Source organism: Diceros bicornis, chromosome 34, assembly GCF_020826845.1.
Source record: "Diceros bicornis minor isolate mBicDic1 chromosome 34, mDicBic1.mat.cur, whole genome shotgun sequence".
NCBI lineage: Eukaryota > Metazoa > Chordata > Mammalia > Perissodactyla > Rhinocerotidae > Diceros > Diceros bicornis.
The window spans coordinates 36,335,834-36,356,115 of NC_080773.1; the positions used below are offsets into that span (position 1 = coordinate 36,335,834).

The 20,282-nt window shown below is 45.1% G+C and overlaps 1 protein-coding gene and 1 pseudogene across 1 annotated transcript in view; both read left to right on the forward strand.

Annotated features, from left to right (window-relative positions):
- The window catches only part of LOC131397520 (zinc finger protein 586-like), a 57,472-nt gene that overhangs the window by 19,670 nt on the left and 17,520 nt on the right, over positions 1-20,282 (forward strand). The gene's annotated exons all lie outside the window — the stretch shown is intronic.
- On the forward strand, positions 718-18,930 carry LOC131397941 (vomeronasal type-1 receptor 1-like; annotated as a pseudogene).

The window sequence follows — 20,282 nt, forward strand, 5'->3', positions numbered from 1 at the left end:
CCACCATGGAAGTGGGATGTGCTCAAAGAAGCAGCAGAAAAATGTACCTGGGGCCGCTGATGTTGGGCAGAAAACCAAACTTAACGTGTGCAGGCGACTTGACGAGGCCAGGCAGACAGCTGGGGGTGCTGCGGGAAGGTGGGAGGTTGCAGAGGCATCACAGGCGGAAAACATTAGAATCCTGACGGGTCAGAGGGGAGGGACCTCCCTGAACATCCTGGGGAGTCTTGGAGACCCCGAGTGGCCCGACCTTAGTGACAAGGCATCAGAGCAGACACCTTTGGTTCCCAGTTGCCTCCTCCGACCCCACCCTTGTAAGGGCTTCTCACCCTTTGGCCGCTCTCCGTCCCGCCCTTTTCCTCGTTCCCTCGGTGCTCCCTGCCTGTTGGTCTCCAACCGGGGTTCCCCTTCCGTGCGTCTCCCACCGCTGTGGGCTGCTTTTCCAGACACCCCTGCTCCAGGAGGACTCCTGCCTTCCCGGGTGGGGGCGGCGGGTCGAGGGGCCTTCGGGCGCCCCACGCGGGCGGCTCCCGCCGGGCTCTCCCTGCTCGCGCTTCCCGGGGCCCCTGGGGAGGTCTTTTCGTCGCGGCCCCACGTGCTTCCAGTCACCAGGGCCTCGTAGGAGTCTGAGGTCGCATCTGGAGGGGACGGGAGGAGGGGGCGAGCCAGGTCGGGCGCAGGGAGGGGTGCTGGGGGCCCACGGGGCAGCGCAGACCCATGGTGCCCGGGGCGGGCGGCCCGGAGGAGACCCCCGGGGGGTCGCACCCTGCGGACGGGGTTCAGGAAGGAGCCTCCGCGCCGCGCCCGCTTCTCCCTCTGAGGCGACGCCGCGCCCAGCGCTCCTGGCGCTCCTGCCCTGCGGCCCCGAGGGACGCGGTGCGGTCCCGGCCCAGCTCCCGCCTGCGGCAGCGCCCCGCCCTCCGCCCCACGGCCCGGGGACGCTCGGAGCCGCCCCTAGGCGGCACGCGTGGCGGTCGGGACTCAAGTCCGCGGTTGGGTTGTCAGCGGTGTGTTGTCGAGGGAGAAATGAACGTCCGACAGCGGACCACAGAGGCAGAAAGCGCAGAGAACACTCAGCAGGATAAATGCCAGAAAGCTCCATGTAGCTTGTCGTTTTCAAATTACAGAAAATCAAAGTGAGAAAGTAATCCTGAAAGAAGCCAGAGGGGACAAATACCTTCCTTTACCTGTAGAGGAACAAGATAGGAATTACACCCAACTCCTCCTCAGAAACCATAAGAGCAAGAAGAGAGGGATGAGATATTTAGTGTTGAGAGAAAAAATCACCTTCCTAGAGTTCTCTACCTGACGAAATTATCCTCCATTAGTGCAGGGGAGACAAAGCCTCTGTCAGACAAACAAGTGAGGGGATTTGTTGCCGGTAAACCTGGCGCCTTAGTCCATTCCAGTTGCTATAACAACATACCACAGACTGGGTAGTTTATAAAAAATAAGTATTTCTCACAGTTCTGGAGGCTGGGAAGTCCAAGATCAAGGTGCCAGGCTGGGCGAGTTCTCTGGTGAGGACCCTCTTCCTGGTTCATAGCCCTTCTTGCTGTGTCCTCACATGGTGGAAGGAGTTAGGGATCTCTCCCGAGCCTCTTTCATAAAGACCACTGATCATGTTCAAGAGGGCTCCAACCTTGGGACCTAAGCCCCTCCCAACCACCCCACCTCCTAATACTGTCATCTTGAGGGGTCAGGATTTCAACATATGAATTTTGAGGGGACACAAACATTCAGACCATAGCACTGCCTTGCAAGAAATTTTAAAAGCACCTCTTTAGAGACAAGGAAAATGATCTAGGTCAGAAACTCAATCTACATAAAGAAAGGAAGAGCATCAAAGAAGGAATAAGTGAAGACAAAGTAAAAAGTATTATTTTTCTTGTTCTTAGTTTTTGGGTTTTTTTTTTATAATTTTATATATTTATTTATTTTTTCCCCTAAAGCCCCAGTAGATAGTTGTAGGTCATAGCTGCACATCCTTCTAGTTGCTGTATGTGGGATGCAGCCTCAGCATGGCGGGAGAAGCAGTGCGTCGGTGCGCACCCGGGATCCGAACCCAGGCTGCCAGCAGTGGAGCGCGCGCACTTAACCGCTAAGCCATGGGGCCGGCTCTCTCCTTCTTAGTTGATCGAACAAAGAACAGTGTTCAAAATAGTAATACCGATAATGTGTTATGTATGCATATCTTATGTGTATGTTTGTATATATGTGCTTATTATGCTTTTATATAAGTGGAATGAATTACATCAATGATAGAAGGGACTGGAGGGAGGAATTGGGGTAATTTTGTTAGGATAAGGTGCTCACACTGCCTGGGAAGTGGTATAGTGTTATTTGAAAGTGGACTTGGATTAAAAAAAGAAGCATAACTGATGTGCTAAGAAAGGAGAGAAAGTGGAATCATATAAAATGCTCAATTAAAACCACACAAAGCAGAAAAAGAGTTGAAGACAAAAATCAGAACAAAGTAGAAATTAGTAACAACATGTAGGTATTACTCCAACTATATCAATATCACTTTGAATGGCAAAAGACTGATTCAAAGACCAATTCAAAGAGATTTTCAGAGTGAGTCAAAAACCAAGATCTTGCTATAGGTTGTCTACAGAAACTGCGATGATACATTTACAGTGTTTTAAGCCTCTAAGTTTGCAGTGATTTGTTACAGGGGCATGTAGGGGCACTAGCCTACATTTCCCTTTAAGCCATGTGTCCTTGAGGCTCCTTGTCTGGGCTACATGCCAGCACTCACGATGATAACCCAGTCCTGGGTTTGGCCAACCCAGCTGTTTTCTCATGGAAGAGTTAGCACAAAGACCCTCTCCGTCTGAGGGAACACGGAGGTCCTCCAGGGGGCTCTAGTCCCTCGAATGTAGGTCATACAGGGACAATCCCCCTTGGCAAGCATGCAGCCTTTGTCCTCCACCTACTTAAACAAGCTTCTCTCAGGGAGTGGTATCGGGTGCACATTTCTTGTCCAGCTGGCTGCCACTGGACCTTCCCTGTAACTCCCCAATAAACCCATATGTTTCATTCCCAGCCTCCAGGTCTTTTCTTCAGTCTCTCGACAGCCTATCCCACAGTGTCCACCCAGCTGGACATGTGGCAGAACACTTGGCGAGCCAGCCAGGAGACCAAAAAACCTTTTGAGTGCCGAGACTGTGGGGGATGGGAAGGGGAAATCTGCAGGGGGTAATCCCAGGTTGGCTGGTGTCCTGCCTGTGGGGCCAGTCGTCACTATCCTTGATGGATTGGGCCCACTGCGTGATTACGGGGACGCCCCCAAAACGCCAAAGGGCCTAGGGCAAAGTCCTGGGCATGAAAGAAGCCCAGGCCGTCGCTACAGCCCTGGGATAGCCCCTCCTCACTGTGGGATGGCTTGCAATGAAGGCAAGGGAAGTGTTGGGCATGATAAGTGATGAGAAAGCATGTATTTCTAGAAAGCCTGTATACAAGGAAAGTAAAATATATGTTTTCAGTAAAGAAGCTATAAAGATATTTTTCTTTGTTTTTTTAAGAAAGATAAATTTGTCCTAAAGTACTAGGAAAGATAAAAAGAGAAGGCGGTGTGGGACAAATTCTGAATGTAAAAAGTAAGTGACAGAAGGTTTGTGGACGTAAAACCCTGAGGAGTTTTGTGCATGGTCAAGTTGGCTGAGATTAAAATGAATGAGTTTCAATATCAAAAAGTAAGACAGTCACAAGAAGAGCCGCTGGGTCCAGTGCGTGTGCAGGAGCACTCTGGCTGGGGGCAGAAAGTGCCTGCAGGGCAGAGAGAGCACGGGGAGCGTTGGTCCAGGCACCCTGGCACCGCACGGAGGCGGAGTGAAGTGGGACGCTGAGTCTCCAGCGGCAGGTGGCCGGGACTCCCCGCCCCTCCCTCCTGTCCGGGCGGCACGACTAAGGCTGAGCAAAGCATGGGGAGAGCAGTCTGCGTGGCGGCTGTGGCAGCCCCTAGGAACGGCAAACATCCCTCAAGGGAAAAAAAGTGAGAAAAACCAAATGCTGTTCTAGTGGTTTCAACAGCGCCCCCAATGACAGCCTGGGAACACCCTAGCCCGCTCGACTAGGGGAAAGACCAAGGGACCTCTGCCCATCCCTGCAGCGCCGTGTGGTTGGCTCAGGTATCTGGGGAATAGAGGCCACCTGTGGAAATAACAATGTATTGGTCTACAGGAACAGAAGGCATCTCGCTGTCAGGGGTGGAAATGAGCAAAATGAGTCCCATCCCTTCTCACCCCACCCTGTGGCAATGCTTCTGTAGCACCACCCAGTGGACAAAACCCCCTGGTGTTGCCTTGTTCCATTATATGATTGATGTCATGTTAACCTCTGAGTCTTTTTCAGACCTTCAAGAAGCCCCCTGCTCCCTCATTGCCCACTTATGTCAACGAGGATAGGTGGTGAACGACAACAAAGTACAAGGGTCTGGGTTATCTGTCAGATATTTGGGTGTTGTCTGGTCAGGTAAGACAAAAGTGGTTCCTGCTACTGTTATAGATAAGATACAGGCTGTCCTCTTTATAAGTTGGTGCAAAGGGGTGTTATCTGGGACTAGGGGACCACCGAGCAGGAGGCATTCACTCAAGCCAAAGTAACAATGAAACAAATCCAGTCCTTGGGTGTTTCAGCACAAGGACAACTGTGTGAATTGGACATTTCCAGTTACCCAGAGGGGTTCAGATGGGGTATCTGGCAAAGGCAAGGCAATAAATGAATGCCCCTTAGCTTCTGGTCTCAGTTGTGAAAAGGGGCTCACCCTGTGGATGGCACAATGGGCACGACAAATGTGGACTATTAATGGTTGCCCGTTGTGGGAGACAGACAGAACTCTAGAATGATATTTGGCAGCAGGTCCAGAGAATAACAATAATAGTGTACCATGTGTCTGCACATCAGGTGACAATGCCACCAGGAAACAAACAAGCAGGCAAGTTAGCTGGGATCTGTCTCCTGGAAGAAGTGCCAGGCGAAAGAGTGGTAGAGTGGCTACACAAGAAGACTGGACATAAAGGACAAAGGACCCTATGGGACCTTGACAGGTCTGTCAAGCATGCCCTTCTTCCTTGCAGAGACGCTGAGCCATTCCCCAGGACACAGGCCAAATTGCAAGGGCAACCAGCCTGATCAATGCTGGCAGGTGGACTACATTGGGCTCTTGCCTGTTTCTGATGGCTGCCGGTATGCCCACGTATACAGGACTGCTACAGGCATACCCCAGCAAGAGGGCCACACAAAAGACCACACATAAGAGGCCTGGAACACCTCTGTGCTGCATACGGTGTTCCCACGGGCATCGACAGTGAGCAAAGTACGCATTTCACTGGCCACCAGGTACAGACATGGGCTGATCAAATGGACATACATTGGCATTTTCACCTGCCATACAATCCCACGGCTGCAGGGCTGATGGAACAAATGAACAGCTTGCTGAAACAACCGAAGACAGAAGACAGGACCCTAGCCCATTGTACGAGACACCTGACAATGACAATATGTCAACTGAATGAACATGAGAAGCGCACCCGACCCAGTGCATATCAGATGTTGACACAACGACCTGATACGACAGTCTACAGACAAGAGCTAATGAAGGACACGTGCTACAACCACAGGTGGGCACTTAGAACAACTTGCACGGGCCGGCCCGGTTGCTTAGCGGTTAAGTGCGTGCGCTCCGCTACTGGTGGCCCGGGTTCAGACCCTGGGCGCGCACCGACGCACCGCTTCTCCAGCCATGCTGAGGCCGCGTCCCACATACAGCAACTAGAAGGATGTGCAGCTATGACACACAACTATCTACTGGGGCTTTGGGGAAGAAAAAAAAAGGAGGAGGATTAGCAATAGATGTTAGCTCAGAGCCGGTCTTCCTCAGCAGAAAGAGGAGGATCAGCATGGATGTTAGCTCAGGGCTGATCTCCCTCACAAAAAAAAAAAAGAAGTAGGGTAATAAAGATATTTAGAAAAAAAAAAGAACAACTTGCATTTTCCTCTGCCACAAGAACTCCCTACTGGGACCCATGTGGTCACTTGCCCCTGAGACTGACAGGTGGGGCCCCACTGGTGGGGTGTCTTAGCCCCTTGGGGAACAGGCTTAGAACAGGATATCACAGTAACACTGTTCATCGTGGGGAGGCCACCCAAAACCTTCAAACTTACTAAGCCAGGGCCTCCAATTCCCCAAGGTACGTTCATCCTTCCCTTCTGGTGTGTTGTTCTTCCTCTCTTATCCTATACCTCTGCCCCTGTGATGCCCACACCAACTGGGCCAGTGGTGTGGTATTGCCGGCCTGGTCTGAAACCACAGGCCAGTACCATACTGACTCAAGACACTGCAACTGCATGTGTCTTGCTAGACGGTCATGACCTTGCTATTCTGGTCCCCTCTAAACATCTTACTTTCGTCCTTAGGACAACATCTGCCAACATTTTCTCTGCTTGGGCACGCACTGTTGCTGACTTACAAAATTGCTCCAACTGCTGGGTATGCAGCAAGCTGCCTCTCTCTTCAGCCACAGGGTTACCATGGCATCTCCAAGCTGCCAATGCCTCTGACTGGAGACCCCTGCGAGAGTGAAGGAGTATCACCCACTTTCCCGTTTCTACTCCCCTCTCGCCAAGTAACCTGTCCTTGCCCTCTTATGCTGCCTCGTGAAAGTATATCTTCCAGCTTGTGCATGAGCAGATTGATATACCCCAAAGCTGGAGTACTCTGTTTTTGATGGTTTAGGATGGTTAACTGCTGTACCAATAGAATTAAGAGGTTCTCTTCCCTGGTGCATTGAACATCACAATAACTTCGCACCACCAAATGAAAGCATCTCAAAAAATGTGAGGTGGACACCTAAAGCAATGTGTAACCAAACAATTATTATTCCTGCTGATATGTGGCTGGGGAAACAAGACAACACCATCAGAGGAGGCTATGCCTCTCCTCGGTTGTGGGCTTCTAGCACTCATGGCTGGCCCTATCTGCCTATAATTGGACTGGCGGATGCACATGGGGGCGCCCCTACATGCCTGCATGCATCCTATCCTCCCTTCAACAGCCTCCTTCTAATTGGGACGCAGTCCAGGCATGCCATCATGTGTGATGCACTGCAGGGTGGTTTTACCCCCTCACTATCTTTTTCCCACAGGCTGTGGTTACGGATGTAAAATGGCAGTGTCTGCCCTAGCCAAACATGTGGCGACAGCTCTCAATGATACCAGACACGCAATAACTCTACTAAATGAAGAAACTTCCCAAATGAGACAGGTAGTGTTATAAAATAGAATAGCTTTGGACATGCTTACTGCAGCCCAAGGGGTGACCTGTGCCCTGATTAAAGAATGCTGTGTGTATATATCCCTGATTATGCCCATAACGATTCCTCTGCAATGGCCTCCTTACGTGCTCATTACAGGCCATTGATGACCTGTCCACTGTATCAGTATCCACTTGGATACAATCCCTCCCCACCACCTGGCAACATGTTTTCTTTGGTGTCCTTGCCTTTTTATTACTTTTTGTTTTCATGTTGTGCTCTCTATTACTGTTGTGGTCTCTGGCTACAGTGCTCCTTTCTGTGTCTGGCTCAAGGGAAACCGCAGAAGGCTGGCGCAATGAGATTGTAAGGGCCATTTGGACACATGGTGGGTAGAGTGTCGGGGCACTAGCTAGCACGCCGTTTAAGCGATGTGTCCTTGAGGCTCCTTGTCTGGGCTACGCATCAGTACTCATGATGATAACAGTCCTGGGCTTGGCCAACCCAGCTGTTTTCTCATGGGAGAGTTAGCACAAAGACCCTCACAGTCTATGGGAACACGGAGGCCCTCTGGGGGGCTCTAGTCCCTGGAATGTAGGTCATACAGGGACGACCCCCCTGGCAAGCATGCAGCCTTTGTTCCTCTGCATACTTAAACAAGCTTTTCTCAGGGGGTGGTAACGGGTGTACATTTCCTGTCCAGCCAGCCGCCACTGGACCTTCCCTGTAAGTAACTCCCATATGTCTCATTCTCTGTCTCCAGGTCTTTTCTTCAGTCTCTCAACAACCTATCCCACACTGCTCACCCAGCTGGGCATGTGGCGGAACAGGGCAGTAGATAATAGAGGGACTGACATGTAAAGAAATGAAATAATTGAGAAAGACAAAGTTAGAGCAAGTGAGCTAGTGCTCACTTCTTTATGAAGGTTCTGACTATGAGTGACCCTGTGAGGTCAGTGTGGGTAAGGAAACTGCTTTATCTACTGTGGCTTAACAGCATCCATTAGCTGTCATCAGGAAAAGGTATAATTTTCTATTGATGTTTCATCTTAAAATTGTTCAGATATGCCTGGGTTAGAAATGACCTTAGGAGCCAGCCCTGATGGGCTAGTGGTTAAAGTTCAGCACTCACCACTTCAGCAGCCCAGGTTCACTTCCCAGTCGTGGAACCACACCACCCATCTGTCAGTTGCCATGCTGTGGCAGTGGTTCACATAAAAGAACTAGAATGACTTACAACTAGGACATACAACCATGTACTGGGGCTTTGGTGAGGGGGGAAAAAAAGAAATGACCCTAGGACTACAGGGGGCAAAAGTTAGTTGGTGGCCTATTTAGCTAATTGGAAAGCATTCAAGTCATTCTGGGTTAACAAAACCTACCCTTCACCTGATTGGGAAGGTTCTGTGAATGGAGGTATGGGAAGGATAGGGCCTCATCACAGCCTATTGCATGAACTTAAGCCCAATAACTATTCACAGAGTGTATGCAAGTTGATAAATATGAAATCTTACTCCAAGAATAATATGAGGGTATGGAATTAAACAAGCTTTTAAATGTCATCATTGACCAAGAAACAGACACATAGATCAATGGAACAAAATAGAGAGCCAAGAAATAAATCCATGTGTATATAGTCAATTTATTTATGAGAAAAAGCCAAAAATACACAATGGGGAAAGGAAAGGCTCTTTAATAAACGGTGTTGGGAAAACTGGACACCTATCTTACACCATAGACAAAAATCAACTCAAAATGGATGAAAGACTTGAATGTAAGACCTGAAACCATAATACTCTTTGAAGAAAACATACGGAGTAAGCTCCTTGCCGTTGGTCTTGGAAATGATTTTTTTTTTTTTTGAATTTAACACCAAAAGCAAAGGCAACAAAATAAAAAATAAACAAATGGGACTACATCAAACTAAAAAGCTTCTGCACAGCAAAGGAATCCAGCAACAAAAGGAAAAGGCAACCTACCAAATAGGAGAGAATATTTGCAAATGGTTTACCTGATAAGAGGTTAATATCCAAAATATATAAAGAACTCAATAGAAAAGAAAAACTGATTGAAAAATGGGGAGAGGAACTGAATAGACATTTTGCCAAAGAAAATAGACAAATGACCAACAGGCACATCAAAAAGTGCTCACATCACTAAATATCAGGATATGCAAATCAAAACCATAAGGAGATATCACCTTACACCTGTTAGAATGGCTATCATCAAAAAAGACGAGATAAGAGGTATTAGTGAGGATGTGGAGAAAAGGGAACTCCTATGCACTGTTTGTGGGAATGTAAACTGGTGCAGCCCATGGAAAAGAGTAGGGAGGTTCCTCAAAAAATTCAAAATAGGATTCCATGCTACCCAGCAATTCCAATTATAGGTATAATTCCAAAGGAAATGAACACAGGATATCGAAGTGATATCTGCACTTCCATGTTCGTTGCAGCATTAATCATAATACCCAAGATATGGAAACAACCTAAGTGTCTATCAATGGATGAATGAACATAGAAGATGCAATATATATATATATATATATATATATATATATATATATATGCAATGCAATATTTTTGTGTGTGTGTGTGTGAGGAAGATCAGCCCTGAGCTAACATCCATGCCAATCCTCCTCTTTTTGCTGTGGAAGACCGGCTCTGAGCTAACATCTATATGCAATGCAATATTATCCAGCCATGAGAAAGAAGGAAATCTTGCCATTTGTGACAACGTGAATGGATCTTGAGGACATTATGCTAAGTGAAATAAGCAACACAGAGAAAGACAAGTACTACATGATACCATTTATATGTAGATTCTTTAAAAAAAAAAAAGGTGGGTGAAAGGGATAAAGGGGCACATATGTATGGTGATGGATAAAAATTAGACTGTTGGTGGTGAGTACGATGCAGACTATACAGAAAATGATAAACAATAATGTACACCTGAAATTACATGATATTATAAACCATTGTGACCTCAATTAAAAAAAAAAAGTCAAAGTCATAGAAACAGAGAGTAGAAAAGTGATTCCAGGGGGCTGCGGGGTGGGGAAAATAGGGAAAGTGGGTGAAAGGCACAAACTTTCAGCTATAACAGGAACAAGGTTGGTGGATCTAATGTAAGACACGGTGAGTATAGTTGATAACACTGTGTTGTATAACGGAAACTTGCTAAGGGAGTAGAACTTAATGTTCTCACACACGAGATAAAAAGGTGATGGATGTGTTAATGTGGGAATCCTTTTATGATGTACACATATATCAAATCACCAACATACTATGTACACTCTAATAGCTTACAATTTTATGTCAATTTTAACAATAAAGCTGAGATTAAAAAATTTAATGTAAATACAATAAAAACATTAAAAAAATCAAACCCCCAGACATGCCTTTCTTGATCAAACTAACAAATATCAAATCTATTTGATACTTTCTATTTTTAAATAATCTCCAAGAGAAAATCCCAGACCCTGATAGACTTACAGAAAGACAGTTCCATGAATCACTCAATGAAAGGATGTATCCAAACTTATTCAAAATCTTTCAAAGATTCCTATTCCCCAGCTCATTATATGTTGCTAGAATAACATTGTTGTAAAACTTGTTAATTAAATTCAGCTATGCTTACAGAATGTTATACAAGTTGAAAGCATCTCAGAAATTCAAGAATGATTTATTATTGGAAATATATTAAAAGCATTCAACATATTAATGGAAAAATATGTGACTATCTTAATAAATGCAGAAAAAATAAAATACAAATCCATTCACAATAGAAACACTAGACCATGCATAGAAATATACACCCTTAACTAGTTGAAATTTGTCGATGAAAATACTACAATAAACCTGAATTTTCATAAGAAAATATCAGAAATTTTGGCTTTTAAATTAGCAACCAAACAAGGCTGTCATTATTAGTGCCTAAACTAAATATCATACCAGACATTCTAGCTGGGGCTATGACACAAACAAAAAAGAATTAAAATAATTTGAATACCATGTACAGACCTATAATTTCTCTCAAATTGTATGATTATCTACATAGAAAATTTTCAAACTCTAACATGTCATGAATATCTGGCGTACTTATGACAGTTCATCAAGTTTGTCATATATGAAATAAATGTCCAAAAATAAATTACTTTTCCACAAATGAGAATCATAATGCCAAAAAGGAAATTAAAAAAAGATAACCAAAAAAGATTATAACCAAAAAAGATTACTGATACTCAGGATAAATTTAACAAAATGTTTGTGTGGTAGAGACTTCTACTACTAACAATGCTTCTCCCCTTCCTGGGCCTATGGGTGCCTGCTCACATTCTTGTCTTTCCCTATGGCTTGGTCAAGATATTTCTGTTTTGGGTGGAATAGGATCAAAGGGAATGTGCCTGTACCCATCCCTGGATCTCAGGGTGTTGGTCTGGCCTCCACCACACTCTCAGCCAGGGGCCATCTGAGACACTGCCCAGCACACTGGCTCAGAGTCCAGCCATCCCTCAGCACCAATAAACCCGTCAAGCAAGTGCCGTCTCTTGAAAGTGGATTCTTTATCAGCCATCAGTCTTTCCCAGCTCATGTCACTTGGACTGCCCAGAGTCACCTCAAGGCAACATCTGCAAAATACAGGAAATCCTCATTATTGGTGAACACAGAGCAAGTGATAATTGTTAGTGAACCAAGGGGTTGGGGACTCTTGTCCAGGATTAGCAATCACTAGCTCTGCGTCCTGATGTGCACAGAGCTCACCGTTGTCATCTAGGGTCTCAATATATGTAACTAGGAACTGGCCAACACATTGTATTGTTCATTCATTCATTTCTTGAATGAATGTGAATAAACGTGATCACTGCCTGGAGCTTTATTCTATACTAGTCAAATCTGGACACTCACCCGATCTTCTGAAACAGGTAAATGGATACACAAAATGTGTTATGTCCATAGAATGAGACACTACTCAGCAACAATAAGGAGTTAACTATTGCTAAATGTCGGAGGGTGGAGGAGTCCCAAGAACATCATGCTTAAGTAAAATAAGCCAAACACATGGCATATATTCCATTTATATAGCATGTTTGAAAAGGTAACAGAAATTCAAAGAAATCAAATCAGTGGTCGTCTGGGGCTGGGGTTGTGGGGGACACTGACGGCAGTGGGATACAAGGAATGTAGAGGGAGACGGGAAGGCTCAATATTTTGTTTATGGTGGTGGCTACACAAGCGCAAACATTTGTCAAAACTCAAGGAATTGTATACTTCATATGGGTGCACTTTCTTGTTTTTAAATCATGCCTCAATGAAGTGGGAAAAAACTCTTAGCTTGTTTAAATGGTCCCCAGAATTAACAGCCTAACCTTCTCATTGTCCAAAATGGGACACTGTCACAGAAAGGGCTACCTCTGTGTGGGAGAGAAGGGAAGGGACTTACCCAATGTCACACAAATTGGAAGTGTCAGGCCTGAGGCCAGAATGCAGGTCTCCTAACACCCAAGCAAGTTTCCTTCACACTCCTGCCTCCCAGATGAAGGCCGTGTCTGCCTTCCCTGAGGGAACATGGGCACTTTCCTCCAAAGACAGGCCTTGGTCAGGGGCCACAAGGCACTGTTCACTCTCACCTCCAGGTGACCATAATGCCTCGTCTGCTGGTTGACTTGTCCAATAGTTTGCATCATGAGATTAAGCTCTGCCTGCCAGGTTGGGGATGAGTGGAGAGTCGTCCCCCAGGGCTGGTCTCTGGAATGGCTGAGAGACAGAGACTCCTGAATATATTCGAGGATGTTGAGGTCTAAGGCGGCACTGAAAAGAGACACAGGAGAGTTCAGATGTCTTCATTTCTCCAAGTTAGAATTTTTCCTTTGTCTTGAATTCTCAAGGAGAGAACCTCACCTGTCAGGTAAGTTCTTCATTTTCTGTGAGCTCATTGGACCATGAGGGATCCCCAGAGGGAAAACTGAGTCTGTGAAAGAACTTACAAAGAAGAGTGTGGGACGTCCACTTGTCCTTGGAGGAGGTTAGGAATTAGGTGGGTGAAAAGAATTTATTACTTTTGCAGTTGTCTATTGTTGCATAAAAACATGACACCAAACAATGCGTTAACTCTCACAATTTTGGGGTCAGAAAATCGAACAGGGCTCAGCTGGGTGAGTCTGCTCTTCCACGTGGCATCAATGGAAATCACTTGGCGACACTTGGGTGGTGTGTGGGTTGGTTTAGAGGGTCTGGGATGACCTCACTCACATTGCTGTGCCTTCTTATAGATGGCTGGAAGGCTAGGCTCAGCGGGAACTTTCAACCAGGGCACTTACACCTGGGTAGACTTCGTACATGGCAGCCTAGGGTGTTTCCATGGCAGCCTAGGGTGTTTCCAAAGACCCATGCAGAAGCTGTAAACTCTTTGTGTCTTGTTCTCAGAAATTAAAAAAAAAAAAAACACATGCACCAATTCTTTTGGTCAAGCAAGTCATCCACTTTCAGGGTGAGATGAAATAGACTCACTTTTCAATGGGAGTAATAGCAAAGAGTTTGCTGTCTTCCTTCATATAGCACAAACACCTCCTGGGAGCTCTGTGGCAATGGGGAGGCTGTGATGCACGGCCCAAGGACGAGTTGGGTAGGAAGACCACAATAATCATAACATGGTGCTGCACGAAATGATGGAGATTGGGATGTTATGGGAGCATTGAGGGCAGAACAAGGGTTAGTGAAGCCTTGGATAACAGAGAAGGTTCTCTGCGGTGACCTTGGAGGAGAAGTGAGATGTCCTCAGGGAGCATGGAGGGCAGGCACCAGTTTCATCACACTTGCCTCTTTCTCTAGCATGGGAGGTCCGTGGGGGCAAAGGCTCTGTGTCTGTTTTGTCCACAGCTGCAGCCACAGAACTTCACACAGGGTGTCATTTGTTCACTAAGTGTTTTGAGAAGAGATGAGCAGATGTGAAAAGGCACAGAAGAGGAAATATACAGAATATTCAGGGAAGATGAGCAGAGATAAGAGGCTGAAGGTTTCTGTGCAACCTTAGAGGGTTGGTAAGGGGTGAGGCTACAGACGGAAGCTTAACACCATGTCTCACCATTTAAAAAATGAATAGAATAACACACATTCATAGCACTTTCAATGGAGGTAAGATGTTCATAATATGGTATGACAGTTAAATAAGACATTATACAACTACTTACTATGGTTTAATTAGGAGTAAAATTGGCATTCAAACTGAGGAGTATTTGGGTGTGTGATTTTCACAGGAATGTGAGCTGCCCTGGCCACAGCCTTCCTGCCCTCAGTTGAGGCCAATTTCATCCTTCCAGTTGCTGAGCCCACAAACGTAGGGACCATCCTTGATTCGTTCTTGTTCTCACTCCCCACATCCAGTCCTACAGGACATCCTGCTGGCTCTGTCTTCACAATGTACCCACAGTGGGACCACTTTCCATCACTGTCTCTGTGACTTACAGAGTCACCATCTTCTCTTTCCTGGGTTTGCTCATTGGTTGTCTGACTGTTCTTCCTCTTCCTCCTCTTCTTCTTGGTAGCATATTCTCCACTCAAGAGTCAACATGAAGCTTTCAATGGATGAATCATGCAGTGTCTGTATTTTGGTCAAACCCTGTGATGGCTCCCATTTTAATTAGAGAAATTCTGAATTCTTATAGAAACCTAGACGGCCTTACAGGTCTTCCTCCCATGTTTTTCATAGGGGTTCATGTCTACTTCTGTCTACTTCTTCTTACATTACATGAAAATATAATATCTTCTTGTCTCTATTTTTGTGACACTATGATCAATGTAATCAGTAGGTTCCTGTATCATCAGCCAGATCCATCCAGTAGGATATTCACTGTTGACCTGGCTCCTAAAGAGTTTGGAAGCTGTTGATGTTCAGTGACTGTACGATCAGGATAAGGACAACCCAGGTCAGTCCTCCCTTTGCCTCTATTAGGTGGAAACCATTTACGAAGAAGAGAAAGTTTCCTGAGGAACAGTTCTGAGAGAAAAGAAAGATCTTGATCCTTCCTCTTTATTTCTACGTTTTCATTGTGGTGATTTGGTTTACCATTCCCCAACTGTGAGGATAGTTTTGTTTTGTTTTTAGCAGTATTAAACATATAGGCTTTATATATTCACTTGTTTTAATCATTACAAATATTACTTGGTGCCATAAATGTCCTACCCTTTTCCAGTGGGACTCATTCATGCCAACCTTTCTGTTCTGTTCCCATGAACCTGGTGGTCTTTGGTGGCTCCTCTGCTTTCTTGTGCAGGAAATGTTCTGAGCTCCTCCCCTGTACCTCTTGCTCTAGGCGTGGATCCAGTGATTTCTTCAGAAAGCTTTGGTTGCTTTTAGTAAAGATGATACCTAAAGATTATATATATATATATATCTTCTATATATATATGTATGCATATGTAAAATTTGGAAATTAATTACTCATATCCACAATATTGTTATCTAAACATTTTATTTTGTTCATTTATTAATGCAGAACGTAATCAAATAATTTTGCTTAAAATTCAGTGGAAATAATTCTTTGCTTAGTTAAACCCTAATTTGGGACACAGTTACATTTATTTCCTTATTTGCTTTTTAGGTTTTGTCTTTAGCTTTATAAATTAGATTTGAAAATATTTGGGGCATTTTTTTGTGTGTGTGTGAGGAAGATCAGCCCTGAGCTAACATCCATGCTAATCCTCTCTTTTTGCTGAGGAAGACCGGCTCTGAGCTAACATCTATTGCCAATCCTCCTCCTTTTTTCCCCAAAGCCCCAGTAGATAGTTGTATGTCATAGTTGCACATCCTTCTAGTTGCTGTATGTGGGACGCGGCCTCAGCATGGCCGGAGAAGCGGTGCAACGGCGCGTGCCCGGGATCCGAACCCGGGCCGCCAGTAGCAGAGCGCGCACTTAACTGACAAGCCACGGGGCCAGCCCTGGGGCATTTTATATATTTGAGAAAAATATGTATAAACTTCTAAACCAAACCAAGACACAGTCAGAGCAGTCGAGCTTCATGCTGTCTCCTCAGCAGTTTCCCCTCTTCCTCACAGGAACCCATTTTTAGCATTTTTAAAATTTATTCTTCCATTTTTTACATATAAAAATATAGACATACACACACAAACTTATCAATGTATATTTCTCTCTGGTTCTTAGTAAAATAAAGCTAACGGCACAGGATGTTCTGAGAGTTTCTTTTTGTTTCTTTGCACATCACGGTATGTACTGTCAGGGCGACAGTCAAGAGAACGTCCTCACCGCGTCCACAGTGGCCTGGGTTCCGTCAGGGGAGGCGCTGGGATTCATTCCCTCCCGCCCTGAGTGAAGCTGGGTGGGTTCCAGTCTTTATTGTTACAAATGATGCTGCAAGAAACAGATTTGTGGTTCCGAGAGGCCTGTTCTTCACGTTCATTTGTTGCCCTTATTCTTTGTTTCTATTTTTGTCTTCCACGCTCTTCCTGCCTTTTGTGGGTTTAATTGAGCATTTTATATGATTTCATTTTCTCTCCTTTCTTAGCACATCAGTTATACTTCTTTTTTTACTGTTTTAAGTTGTTGCCCTAGAGTTTACAATTAACATTGGCAACTAATCGACGGGTTGTTGTCTTCATATTTACTGTGTTGAATCAGGTCGAGCTCCTGGACGTAAGTCTCACAGTTTTGTGGGGCTCCCTTATGACTGGGCCCCTGGAGTTTCTAACCCTCAGAGTTGTCTGCACTGAGCCTCCAGCAATTCATCAATTACAGTCCAGGTTCCCCAGCCCCAGGGCTGGTTCCCATGGCACTTTCTGCTCATGAGTTTCTCTGCTCCCCTGATCCATGACCCCTTGTGTTCACCTATATGTCTCTCCAATCTTGGGGGCAGGGGTTTGCCCTGTGTCCTACCCTCTCTTATGGATCCAAGAAGAGTTGTTGGTTTTCCAGTCTGTTTAGCTTTTACCTTTCTGTGAGGTCAGCATGGCAATCTCCAAGCTCCTTATATGTGGAACCAGAAACCAGAAGTCAGGGGCCAGCCCAGTAGCGCAAGCGGTTAAGTGCTCACGCTCTGCTGGGATGGCCCGGGGTTCACCGGCCCGGATCCTGGGCGCGCACCAACACACCACTTGTCAAGCCGTGCTGTGGCGGCATTCCATATAAAGTGGAGGAAGATGGGCATGGATGTTAGCCCAGGGCCAGTCTTCCTCAGCAAAAAGAGGAGGATTGGCAGATGTTAGCTCAGGGCCGATCTGCCTCACACACACAAAAAAAGAAACCAGAAGTCACCCTTCATGTTCATATTCACTGGGAATAATGGGTTTTTTGAGAATAAGACACTTCCTAGATGTAATGAGAGTAACCCAATTTTCTCTTTCAGTCTCCACATTCTTCTTTTTTTTTCAATAATTTTATTTATTTATTTTATTTTCCCCCAAAGCCCCAGTAGATAGTTGTATGTCATAGCTGCACGTCCTTCTCGTTGCTGTATGTGGGACGCGGCCTCAGCATGGCTGGAGAAGGAGTGCCTTGGTGCGCGCCCGGGATCCGAACCCGGGCCGCCAGTAGCGGAGCGCGCGTGCTTAACCGCTAAGCCACGGGGCCGGCCCTCCACATTCTTCTGATTCAAATAAAATCAAACTTCATCATCTCCTCTAAATGCATGGATTAATTTCTATTAACTTAAAGTGGGGTCTTACCTTCCTCACTCAGATTGGTGCTGGAATCCTTGGAAATTGTTCATTCTTTTGTCTTTATAATGTTACTTTGCTCAATGGTCACATCTTGAGACCCACAGACCTGATTCTCAATCAGCTGGTCTTAGCTAACAACTTGGTTCTTTTCTCTAAAAGGATCCCTTAGACAGTGGCAGCTTTTGGATTGAAATCTTCTCTCAATGATGCTGAATGTAAATTTGTTTTCTGTTTACACAGAGTGCTCATGGTGGTTTCCCTCAGCACCACCTGCCTCCTCAGTGGATTCCAGGCCATTAAGCTTAACTCCAGCTTCTCTAGTTCGATGGAGCCCAGAATACGATCTCCAAAGTGCTTTGAAGTTTGCTGTTCCATCTGCTGGGTCCTGCATCTCTTGTTAAATGTTTATTACTATGAATGTAACTGGCCCAAAGAACAGCAAAAACATGAGTATCGAAAACAGTTATAGACACTGTTCCTCACCCATTCCTGAGAAATTGGTATTCTGCGTGGCTGCATTTACTCCTTCACTGATGGTATGTGTTTGGGTCTCATGGTCTGGACCAGTGGCTCCGTGGTCCTTGTCCTGCACAGGCACAAGCAGCGAGTCCACCACATTCACAGCAACAGACATTCCCCTAGACCATCCCGTAAGGCCAGAGCCACATGTGCCATCCTGATCCTGGTGAGCATGTTCATCTCCTTGCACTGTCCATCTGCTATTTTATCATTTTGGATGACCCAGGCTGTGAACCCACACCATTGGCGGATGAACACCTCTGCCCTGGTGTCTTTGGGATTACCGACATTCAGCCCCTTGGTGTTCATTCTCAGTGATACCTGCATCTCAAAGTTTTGCTTTGTCTGCTCACAAAGAACACAAATGCTCCAAGCATGGTCTCTGGGCCAGAAGTTCCTCCAGAATATCCCACCATTTACTGGATTACTTTTCTCAACATTTTTGGGCTTACATGCAAGGACTTTGAGATTCAGTATTGAATAAAAATCATAATAACTATGACCTCATATTGCTTATTGGTCTGCCAAAAAATGAACATGGTATAATTACTTAAATGTTTGGCAGTTCCTGAAAAAACTAAACTTAGCATTACCATATGATCCAGCAATTCCACTATACTGAAAAGAATGGAAAGGAGAGACTCAAACAGATATTTGTACCCCAATGTTCACAGGAGCATTATTCACAATAGGCAAAATGTGGAAACAACCCAATGTCCATGGATGGATGAATGGATAAACAAAATGTGGAATATACATACAGTAGTGTAACAGCTAGATCTTAAGTTAGCATGAGGGAAGCGATCTTAGGGAAAGGAAGCAATATTGTAACTATGGCCCTGAATCACTAGTCTCTGAGAATGCACTGTAGTCTGCACATAGCCTAAATGATTAAGCACCTCTTGCTTTTGCAAAATACATGATCTGCTAGTTCTGACTCTTGCTTACGTATATCTCCCAGCTGTGATAAGACGATCACTTTGTTCTCTGAGTCTCCCAGGAACATGATGACCTCCAGAAAGAAAAACTCTGCATTGATATCCATCACAAATGACAGAAGAAAAAGATAATGTGGTGCCTTGAAGTTCGTCACACCAGATGGTTGACATGCCTAAACCCCCTCCTTCCCTGCCCATTTCCCCTACATAACTGCCTCAAGATTCTGTATGATTTTAAGATGGTTCTTTAGGACACTAGCCACCATCTTCTGATTATGCTAGCTAATCATATAAACTTTCCTTTCTCAACCACCAGCTTGTTTGCAATAGATTGGCACTGGATTGCAGCGAGCAGAAGGAGCCCCATTTTGCTCGGTTACAGTAGGATATTATTCGGCCTTAAAAATGAATTAAATTCTGACACATGCTACAACATGGATGAACTTTCAAGATATTATGGTAAGTAAAATAAGCTAGACAAAAAAAAACATGTATGATTCTATTTATGTGAGGTATCTAGAGAAGTCAAACTCGTAGAGACAGAAAGTAGAGGATTAGTTACTAGGGGCTGAGGGGAGAGGAGAATGCGGATTTCTGTTTCCTGAGTTTGGAGTTTCAGTTTGGGATGATGTAAAAGTTCTGGAGATGGATAGTGGTGATAGTTGCACAACAATGTTAATGTACTTAATGCCACAGAATTGTATACTTAAAATAGTTAAGATGGCCAATTTTATGTTCTATTTTACCACAATAAAAATTGTAAAAATAATAATAATTACTCAAACATGACTTTCTAAAATGGTAGTGGTGTTCCCTACTGAACTTGAGGATTTCATGATAATGCCGTATTGGGAATTTTCAGTGTTTTGGAATTCTGAGGTAGAAACTGTCGGGGAAA